Raw genomic sequence first — 11,571 nt, 5'->3', positions numbered from 1 at the left:
TCTAAGTATTTTTTAAAATTTAAAACAAAATATTTAAAAAGTGTTGTTTTTCTTATTGGCGGTTCAGGTTAATCTTTTCAATTTTAGATATTCTTCCTGATGCTTCAGGAAATTGTTTGATCACAAACCTCGTGCTTAGAATCATGGGGGCGTAACTGCATTAATCCATTGCTCTTCGTCGATGTTTTTTTTATAATTGTAGCGAATTGCGGTAGTTTGCCGAAGATTTATTGGTTTGGTGTTATAAAGGATGATTGTATCTTGCACCAGACACAACAATCACGGTTGTAACTGTTGAGTTATTAACGAAGTTATGATTCTCAGCGCGTGATATTTTGGTAAATTTAAAATATTTATTTTCAAATCGAAATAATGATAGTGAATGAATGATGAAATAATGATCTATGATTGTACTGCATTCGAATTGAAAGGCGATACTTTAAATACGTAAGAGATCAACAAAATAATTTTACTGTAAGGACATGAGAAAATAAAAGCCGTTTTTCCCTCCTAACATCCACTTCGATCAATGTTTTGGATTTTTTTTAAATATATTGAGATGATAATTTATGCATATGAACTAGCATAAATGTGAAAAATTCTTCAATTCGTTCAATCCCAGGTTCGTTGTGACTGAATTGTCATAAATTTTGTTTCGTTTTCTACCAAAACGATCCATACTAATGTTCCTTTCGCACTAAAAAATCCAAAAATTTCTTAAACCAATAGCAAATCTGCATCTTTCTTAAGTAGGTGTTCAGCTAATCCAGTGATTGTAATTTTCACTCATTCTCACGAGAAGAGAATGTTCATTCACGCAGATTTTTGCGTAGAAATCATTTTTCGGAAAAGAAAAACAGATCTTATGAGTGATAAATAACCATGTTTCGCTCACTTCCAGTGGCGCAAACGTTTGATTTGCTCGCAGGACTACTCATAGTTTTTAGTAGTCCTTCTTTTGACTGATATTTAGTAAAATATCCTTGGGGTAAAAAAAGAGGGCAAAAGTTACCGCGCACGATTTTCCCTTTTTTCTGAGTTCGTTATGAGAGAGTGGTGAGTGAAAGATGGTTTCCGCCACAAATTACGAAACAAAAATTCTCCCTCGAGCCAGAAACACTTAACTTCGTCTCATCGGAATTGCAACTGAAACTGAAAGTCACTTCGGGAACTGAAAGTCACTATTTGATCCCTTTTTTCTTCAGCTTTGGTCACTAAAGTCACTATTTTGAGCGGCAATGGTCGCTACCAGCCCTGCATTCTCCAGGAAGCTCTGGCGAAGCTAGATGTACGATTGAGCGTTGAGCAGAAGTGGAAGTCGAAAGCCTTCAACAAGGACCTCTTTGTTGAGGCACTTCTACCGGACAATAGTTTCGAGAACGTTGATGCGGTAGAACTAATAAAAAGGATGCTAACGGCTTGTGACGCCGACGTAACGTGAAAACTGGAGCCTAAGAGCGATCTGCGTCCAGCTTACACAAGGTGGTGTTCCGGAAAGCTAGCACCGCATTGCAACGGGCAATCAAGATTAGCAAGTCAGATAGCTGCAAAGAGCTATGCTGAGAAGCAGACGCCAAACCCTGGGGTGACGCATACAGGCCTGTGATGGCGAAGATCAAAGGCTCGTCGACGCCAGCTTAAATGTGCCTCATTATGCTGAAGGAAATCACGGAAGGTATCTTCCCGAAACACGATCCGACTAGGACACCGATACCGTTAGGCGAACAAGAAGAAGCAATTTCTCATTTTCAGCAAGTGTCCAACGACGAGCTGGCAGAAGCTGCGAATGGATTACCAAACGTGGCCCTGAAAGCCGCGATTTTGGCACATCGCGATTTGTTCAGATCGGTACTCCAGAAGTGCCTGGACAAGAATAACTTTCCAGAAATGTGGAAGATCCAGAAGCTGGTACTGCTACCAAAACCAGGGAAGCCGCCGGGGAATCCGGCCTCGTATAGGCATATATGCCTGTTAGACACAGTTAAAAACTCCTGGAGAGGATCATCCTCAACAGGCTGATTAAGTGTATGGGGGGTGAGCGTGGACTATCAAAGATGTAGTTTTGATTCCGCAAAGGAATATCGACAGTGGATGCAGCGGACAGTGCTCGAGAGTGCCGAGAAAGCGTCCATACGGAAGCGAAGAGGAGATCGATATTGCGCAGTGGTTACGATAGACGTGACGAACGCGTTCAATAGCGGCAACTTTGAAGCCATTGCCGCTGCGCTGCACAGAATGCGGGTTCCCGACTATTTTTGTCACATCCTAAAGAGCTACTTCCGATGCGTGTTAAAGCGTCTGTGTCTCTTAGGGCTCAATTTTGCGGACGACGTGTCATTAACAGTGATGGACTAGACGAAGAAGTGGGAACGTTGGTGACAATCCAGCGGATGAAGATCGTCATCGGAGGGCACGAGATTGTATCGAAGCGATCACTGATGCATCGCTACCTGCATTGTGGAACTTTTCTTCATCGGAATTGTTGGACTATCCTCGACGCCGGAGGAGTCAGTTGGATTCAAGTCAAAAAGTTTGTTGCCCGATCGCCGAAGGATCGAGACAACGTAGCGGTGGATATCAGCAAACCAGTCGACGAACTAGCCTAAAGTAGGGGCCGGTATTTTAGAAGTGCATGAACATACCTCGAAAACAATCTTGAATGCGAATGAAATCTCCTTCCCGAGTAACACACTGTCGGTTGTGTATTATTGTTCTCCGACGCCATTATTTTTTTCCAATGCTGTCAAAACGCTGGCTGAATCCGTTAGGATGATTGTTGGGATTCTGGCATTGCAGATGTTCTTGATAGCCAGGAAGATGGCTGCAGCTTCAGAGGAGAACACAGAAAACTGATCTGGCACCCTACGAGCTATGCTGAGGGTGTTGCTGTATATTCCTATTCCTACTTTCCCACCAGATCGAGATCCATCCGTAAATATTTTGATGTGATTATTGTATTTAGCATTGAGTAGTTCGTTGAGTATTGCGAAGGCTCTATTTGATGATTCTCCTGCTCGAACTATCCGCTTAACTGACCAGTCTATCTTAGGGTTAGGTCGATCCCATCGACGGTCTCCGACCCGATGGACATTAGCTATCGGGGGGAAATTCGTATCTGTCAACTCCCTAAGAAGTTGTTTCGCTTTCTCATAGACGAACACGTTGGAATTATCACCATAGGTTTTTTCAAGAAAACTAATAGCCCGATTTGCTGCAGTAATCGCCAGTAGGTAATGAAAGGGCAATGCACCAGCCTCTACGCACGTGGACAACGTGGGTGAGCTGGGGAGTATACCGGAAGTAAGTCTGATAACCTTGTTATACGTTGGACTAAGGAGGTGTATCATTGCAGCATAGGAACGTATGGTGACTTCAAGTCCGTAGAGGAGTTTGCTGATTACAATACTGCGTCCAATGTTGTGAAGGGATTTCCGGTTACTAGTTTTGTGTCTGCCACTGATTGATTGGACTATGCGTAGTCTGCTCTTAATATCCTTTTTAACTGTGTGGAAGTGGGATTCGAAATTGCATCTTCGATCAAAGATTACTCCTAGGATTCGTATTTTTTATAAGGTATATGTTGTTGTCCGACAGTTACTGGATTGTTCCATGGGTGGTGTCGAAATGTACAGAAATGTGAGATTGAACATTTCTCAGCGGCCATTGTAAATCCTACCTGATCTGCCAATTTGGCTACGGCCCGAAATGCTGCTTGAAGCTTTCGTCTGATGATTTTCGGATGTTTGCCAGTTACTATGATGACTATATGTGACTATATCGTCCGCATAAACGAAGATGAAAATACCATCTGGTAACTTTTAGAAAATGGAGTTCATGGGTATTAAAAAAAAGGTCACGGCCAATACAGACCCTTGTGTTGCCTATCTGCACTTGAAACGTTCGATCTTTCAAAAAACTCTGGATGAACTTTCCCATATTTCCTATGATTCCCCATTCCACTAGCTGCTGCAATACAGCTGGGCGCCAAACTCTATTATATGCTTTTGAAAGGTCTAGCGCCGCCAAGTCTACCTGTAGGTTATTCGTTAACGCATCATCGATTGTTTGGCCTATCGAAGCAAAATACGAACCAGTTCCTCTACCTTTGAGGAAAGCGTGCTGACGCTGGTCTAACCGATCTTGGAGTACTGTTGTAAATCGTCTGTTTACCTTGCGCTCCATTATTTTAGATGCGCAGCAAGTATGGGCAATCGGTCTATAGTCCCGGGGTCGCTTGAACTGGTTTGGGTTTTTGGCCAAACTATGGCGCCATCCAATTGGAAAGTTGCCGGTAGTCCAGACTTGATTGAAACTTTCAAGGAGAGAGATTTTAACCCGTGATGGAAGTCGCTTAATGAGAGGATAGCTTATATTATCCGGTCCTGCTGATTTTCCTCTGGCTGTTGTGAGGGTGAGATATATTAAAAAAGTAGAAGGTTGTATCCGAGACACGACCGCCAATTGGACGTAGGATTACGTGAAGTGTAAAAGATTTTATTTTGAAATTCTGAATATGTTCCCTGGCGTTGATATTGCGGTATTGCGGACTGTGTCCTTGTTATGTTGGCAGTGCTCATGCATTTAAAGGTATTGTTTAATCCTTCCGATACCCGCAGCCGCATGACTTCACGGTTGAAGCATCTCGGATGTCCAAGATAAATATTGTCTATCCGGAACAAAGTTAGAACGTTTATACCGAAGTTGGTTTTTTCTCCAGATACAGGCAACTTTCCCAACTTCGGAGGTAGTGCACTGGATTCGCCTAAAGATGCGTTAAACAACGCATCAATTAGTTTGACATATAAAACTTCGGAAGAAAGTTCGGTTTGGAAGTCATGACTTCCGAATTCTAAGTTGGTGCTACACCGACACCGTTGTTGTCCAATCATCATTTCTATCTCATTCATCTCGTCGACGACTTTAAGGAATACTGCCCTACGGTCCTCCGAAATATCCGCCTGCTCTGTTTGTCCGATCGCAGCCAAGTTTTCTTCATTGAAAACAATTCCATTCCGCCTGTAGAGCGGTGTAGTAACCAGATAGTCCAGCCATGCTTTAACGGTACCTTTCTTCACGTAGCCGGACAAGTAACTTGATTTGTGTAATATGAATGCACACGTTGATAGCATAGTCGTCATCCAGTTGGCGAGGAAGTACGCCTACCATCTGGGCCACGTCGACTAGAATGTTGATAATTTGGCCGATAATTGCCAAATTACCTGTTGCATGTAAATGAAAATAGATTAGCAAAATCATATATTTAATTGATGTAATAAATTTTTAAGTAAAATAACTTTTCCACAAACCTGCAATATGCCGCAAACGACGAAACTGCATGAAATCGATCCTGGGAGACACAAGTTTTATGGTGAAAGAGTCCAGCGGAGGCAAATTGGACGGAAACTTGGGATATGTAAAGCCATTTGATTGCGACAATGTGGGAATTGGTCCGCGGTTCAGGCTTGTTCGACACGTAGCACACGCCGAAAATCCTTCCACCGTTTCGAAATAATTTGTCGTAAGTAACACGGCAGCATTAGAGTTGGAGATTGGTTTCAAATCATTCCTGAACCAGTTTCTAGCACACAAATCACATGCGCAACCGAAATCGTTTTCCACGAATCGTTTCTGGAACTCCCAATCAGCCCGATCGAAATTGGGTTTGTCTTGTGTTAAAAGTGAAGAAAATATTTTCGCCATCATCAGCGACAGCAGACACGTTTTCTTCAACGTCACCACGCTCATCATCGACATCTGATCTTGCGGACTACATCACAACATTTTCACCGGCGTCGGAATCTTCATGATCACAATTAACAACTGTATCAGCACGGATTAATTTGAATTCTACTCGAAGAAATTGTAACACGGGAACATTAATCCTTATTGACAGACAGATATACATAATTGACAGATGCATTCGCATTTAAAATGACTGTACCAAGTACAATAAGACATGTTGAAACAAACAAAAAAATTATGATTCTGAGAAGAACCCATTTGTTTCCAGTAATGCACCTTCCCAATCACAAGCAGCGACAAAACCGAAGCAGAATCTAGAGAAAATTTCATTTCATTGCTACTGACCCCAATGTCAGCCACTCGATAAGTTACCGGTAAAACGTGATAGACACCATCCATGCGAATCAATTTTCGCAGCATCCCCCTCCGAAGAGCGCTTGCGCTGCTGCCGACGCCAAGCGATTATAATTTGCACTTTGAAGAAGTAAAAGAAGAAGAAGAAGAGTCCCTGGTTATGTACGAAAACACTGGCATCGAACAAAAGAAAGGCGGAGCAAGCAAGCCGATGCCAAGCGATTATAATTTGCAATTTGAAGAAGTAAAAGGAGAAGAAGAAGAAGAAGAAAAAGAAGGAGGAGAAGAGGCCCTGGTTATGCCCGAAAGCAGTGGCATCGAACGAAAGAAAGGTGGAGCAAGCAAGCCGATGCTAATGATACGGCTCCCAAAGGGGCGGGGCCTCAGACTCCATGCAAACGTATTCTAACCAGCCGAAGTCTGGTTTTCTCGGAAAATCGGCAGGACAATTGCATCGCAGCGCCAACCAGACATCACCGGCGGTGGAATGGCTGCGGAGAAGGCAACAGCAATGATGGTTGCTACGGGCGGTGGCAGCAACGATAATTGCTACGAGCGGCGGCAGCAAGGCTCAGAGGAACATCATCAAGGACGTCTCATCTAAGGCGTGGAGCATTATAAACAGCATCGTAAACGACATCTTCGTGCGTGTCGAGCTGGCCAAGGCCGCCGTTTCGGAGGGTTTCAAAGTCGTCACGATATAAGTCAGCTCCTAGTGAATGAACGAGGAAGTAGCTTTGCGTAAAACGGCCCTTTTCAGGGCCACAGTCCCACTCAAATAGGAGAGGAATTTTAGTACCGCGCACGCCAGAAATCAAAATTTTGAAATGAATTTCCACTACTGATGCCACTGTCAGCCCATTTATGATTTGCCGCTGGAACACGATAGACGTCATCCATTCTAATACATTGTTTTGCAACGTCTCCATGCAAGGAGCGCATGGCCTGCTACCGACAAAGAATTTTGTCCATCACCAAGTGATTATGATTTGCATTTTTTGCAGATTTTTGTCTCGGCTCAAATCTCTATCGTGTAAAAAGATGATTTTGTTTCCAATGACGCGCCTTTCCAATAATAAACAGCAAGTATACCGAAATCAGAATCTTAGGAAAATCTCATTTGACTGCTAACGCAACTCAATGATGTGAGACGTCATCATTGTTTACTTCCCGCACTTTTGCTGCTATCTATTCCATATTTACAATATTTCTACCGTCGTCAAGCGGTTATGATGTGCACTTCGAAGAAAATATTTCGGCTCTACCTTCTCTTGTGTACAATGGTAGATTTGACAAGAATCGATTTTGATCCACAATGCGCCTGTCTAATGATTTATAGCAAACAAACGATAGTCCGTATCTTGCGTAAAAATTTCACTTTTTTGCTAAATACCCACTATTAAGAAAACATTTTCAGTGACGCCACTGGTATCCGGGGACCGTAATCGCTGCCATTTTTGCAATCAACTCTTTCTTCTCATAAAATTTTGGTCCTGAGAAGAACCGATTTTCTTTCCAAAATGCGTCACTAACAGTGACTAAACGATAGTCCGAAGATTGTTGCTTTTGGCGATGGCCTCTCGATGTTCCACTTTCTGCTGAGACTGCTGCTACTGGCGTCATCGTTGTGCCCGCTCTCCGAGAAAATTTAGTTGAACTGAGGATTGCAGTCGAGCCCGTAGGTTGCACGATTTTGATGTCTGTGCTTGCGATGCACATACGCGATTGGTTGGTTTACCGATGTTTAGTGCCTAGTGAAATTCAAATTTTCAATAGTTCAGCACTTTGAATGCATTTTTTCGATAGTTGAGCAAAATCTTAAAGAGTTCGTCGATCGATTAACACCAAAATATTTAAAATCGGTTAAAAGACGGCTGAGTTATTAGCCCATACTTCCTGACCACTTTTCGTGACGGTCTCAAATTTGAAACTACAGAATGACCCCCAATGTTCCGGAAAGACGTAATCCTACGTCAAAATGGATAGACCACTTCCAGCGTGTATTGATGACAGATATGCAAATATCATTCGTATAACGGTTCGGTTGCCAACATTGGCTAGTGAATAGCAAGCCATGACTTTGCCTCCTTCCTCGTCGGGCAACGAACGGAGTGACACGCTCAATAAGACAGCACACCAGCGATCACACCAACGGATAGCTCGTTCGGCGAAATTGGGCCACACATTTGGCGATCCTGCCAGGTTGTTCCTGGTTGGAAATTTTTGTTTTGTAAGTATTCTTTGGGCGTGATTGGGACATTTTTTTTCTTCGGTTTCATTGTGATGTCGAGTGTGAGGGAAAAGCGCCGAAAAAAAAAATATGATTTGTTTTCTCATCGGTTTCGACTAGTACTGTCGAAGACGCTCTGGAAGAGCGTCGGATTGAATGATTTGGTTATCGGTTTCGACTTGTTATGCCGAAGATGCTCTGGAAGAGCGTCGGATTGAATGATTTGGTCATCGGTTTTGACTTGTGATGTCGAAGACGCTCTGGAAGAGCGTCGGATTAAATGATTTGGTCATCGGTTTCGACTTGTAATGTCGAAAATTCTCTGAAAGAGCGTCAGCTTGAATGATTTGATCAACGGTTTCGATTTGTGATGTCGAAAGTTCTCTGAAAGAGCGTCAGCTTGAATGATTTGGTCGGATTAAGGACATAGTTGGAAGAGTACCACGATGGCAGCCAATATGGCACCGGACCTTCCACGGGCCAACCCCACACCTCCCGCACTCCTCTCCCACCAACATTCGAATGCATCGAACAGCATCGAACAGCATCGAACAAAAGTTTAATATTCAAATTACTAACCTGCTCACAGCATATTTCCTTACTTCCCGTGATAATGAACATGTTTCTTCAATGAATCCTATGTATTCCGGCTTGAATTGAAGCATAAATCAGCAGTTTCGTGCCAATTTAATAGCCGTTCGTGCCAATTTAATAGCCGTTGAGCAGCCCGAAATGTTGATAGAATGCAAATTAAACACCACTTTTTGGAATCACTCACTTATTTGAACCGAAAACTTAGTATAAACTGCTAGTTTTGCCCGAAAAAAACGATTAAAAACTGATCGCGGAGCGAATGTAAACACCGCGGTGCACCGGCACCGGCAGCAGCAAACTAATAAGTAGGGTGGCTCAAAAAATAATTTTGCTTCGCCACGCTCAGTTGATTATGATTTATAATTTGGGTGTCATCCAATGGTTTGGGCTGGTTTGAATAGAGGCTTACCGTGCGCAGGTCGTTTCAGGTTTGTATGACAGTTGATATGGCGAGGTTGAATTTAACATTATTCTGATTCTGGCACCCCGTCATTGGGCGATGGCGAGGGGCGAGACCATATGACTGGATGAAATATTTAAGAGCTTCAACTCCATAGACAATCCATATTGAATGGTAGTTCCAATAGTTCGGAGTCGATTTTAATCGAGGTTGCGACTCTTTCGCATGATAATTAGGCTTCTCAGAAGGCATCAGTGAAACGTGCAATTCAACAAAATACCCAGAATTTGTCTGTGATATCTATCGCACCAGGGGCAGATACTTCTAGTCTAGTCTAGTCTACACTATCGTACCAGGAGCAGATACTTCATACAAAAAGTGTGACATAAGGGTGAGTGGAGTATAAAATGCTATATTTGCGTTACGTAATCAATGGATCTTTCCTGCGGTGCGGTTTTCGTTCACTACAGTCTCTGGAATGTTGCTTTGAGCTATGTGGGTTCTCTTTTCGCCAGCGTTTGGAGCGATAGCGTCGTAGCCAGTGTAATAAAAGGTTTAGTGTCCCATTCTAGTTTTCATACAGTTGTCTAGGGCCGAAAACCTCATTAATAAAGACAATAAAAAATAGTTTTTATACAAACTTAAACCGGCTTGCGCTCAACCAGTTTTTGTTCAAATCGGTTTTTGAGGACACTCGGGTATGGGACGGAATCGAGTGAGCGTGGTGGTGCTGGGTCGTTTTTTGAACCACCCTACTAATATTCATTGTTTTTTATAAATATGACACCAATACTACTACAGCATATGAAAGTTTTTATTGTACCAATACTATCGAAGCTTTGTTTTGGTACTCAACCCACCTTCACCTTAAATGATTTGGTCATCGGTTTCGACTTTTAATGTCGATGACTCTCTGGAAGAGCGTCGGATTGAATGATTTGCTCATCGGTTTCGGCTTGGGATGTCAAAGACGCTCTGGAAGAGTGTCGGATTGAATAATTTGCTCATCGGTTTCGACTGGGGATGTCCAAAACGGTCTGGAATAGCGTCGGGTTGAATGATTCGCCCATCGGTTTTGGTTTGTGATGTCGAGGGCGCTCTGGAAAAGTGGTGGATTGAAAGATGTGTTGCTTCTCAACTGTTTTGACTTAAAAAGTCAAGCGCCAGCATAAATTATTTGATGTCTCATCGGTTCCGATATGTGATGTCAAAGCTGCTGTTGTAGAGCTCCGGATTGAATGACTTGCCCATCAGTTTTGGCTTGTGACATGATAAGTGATTTGTTTTCTCATCGGTTTGACTTAATCGAGGTGAACGAAAGACTTTGACTTAATCGAAATGTCGAAAGAACTCTGGAGTAGTGCCGAAGCAAATGATTCGTATTCTTATCGGTTTTCACTTGTTATGTCGAAGGTACCCGATTGAGCATGAGTTTTCGGAATAAATGATTTGCTTTTCTCAGCGGTTTCTGCTTGTGTTGTCGAAGGTGCTCTTGAAGAGTATCGGATTGTTGCAGCTTTCGATGGTAAAGGTTGTGTAGAAGAGGGGCGGATTGGTCGTGTAAAAGGTGGACCAGCAGAACGCAACGATTCAAATTTGAATTAGTATGTATTTTAAAATGGGAATTGAGTACGGATATTGGATTGTAAAATTAGACTTGGCTGCAATTAAAAAAAAATAGATGTAAATAGTTGTTTATGAAAACCCCAAGTCAATGCTTTTTTTCCTCTTTTTGGTGAGAGAAGAAGGGGAATGTGAGGGTTAGATATATTAGAAAATGAATAGTCCACTTCCAGCGTGCATTGATGATAGATATGCAAATATCATTCGTATAACGGTTCGGTTGCCAACATTGGCTAGTGAATAGCAAGCCATGACTTTGCCTTCTTCCTCGTCGGGCAACGAACGGAGTGACACGCTCAATAAGACAGCACACCAGCGATCACACCAACGGATAGCTCGTTCGGCGAAATTGGGCCACACAGCTGTATCGAGGGCGAAGATAAGTTCACCTATAGTAAAAGGCCTGTTGAAGTCACAGTCGTTGGTGTCATCTGGGATTGTAAAGTTGATTGTCGGGAACTTATTCACGTTCGCCAGAAAATGGGTACGATGCACATGATGAAATTTCCGCGAAATATTGTCCAATACCATTTGCCACTAATATGGGAGCACGGGAGAAAACGCCATTGTGCTGGATACCTATACCTCGTGCTCTTTTTTTTCACTGAGTGCGTTCACTCTCCTCCAC

Source organism: Armigeres subalbatus, chromosome 1 (genome assembly GCF_024139115.2).
Source record: "Armigeres subalbatus isolate Guangzhou_Male chromosome 1, GZ_Asu_2, whole genome shotgun sequence".
Lineage (NCBI taxonomy): Eukaryota > Metazoa > Arthropoda > Insecta > Diptera > Culicidae > Armigeres > Armigeres subalbatus.
This window is presented reverse-complemented; position numbering follows the sequence as displayed.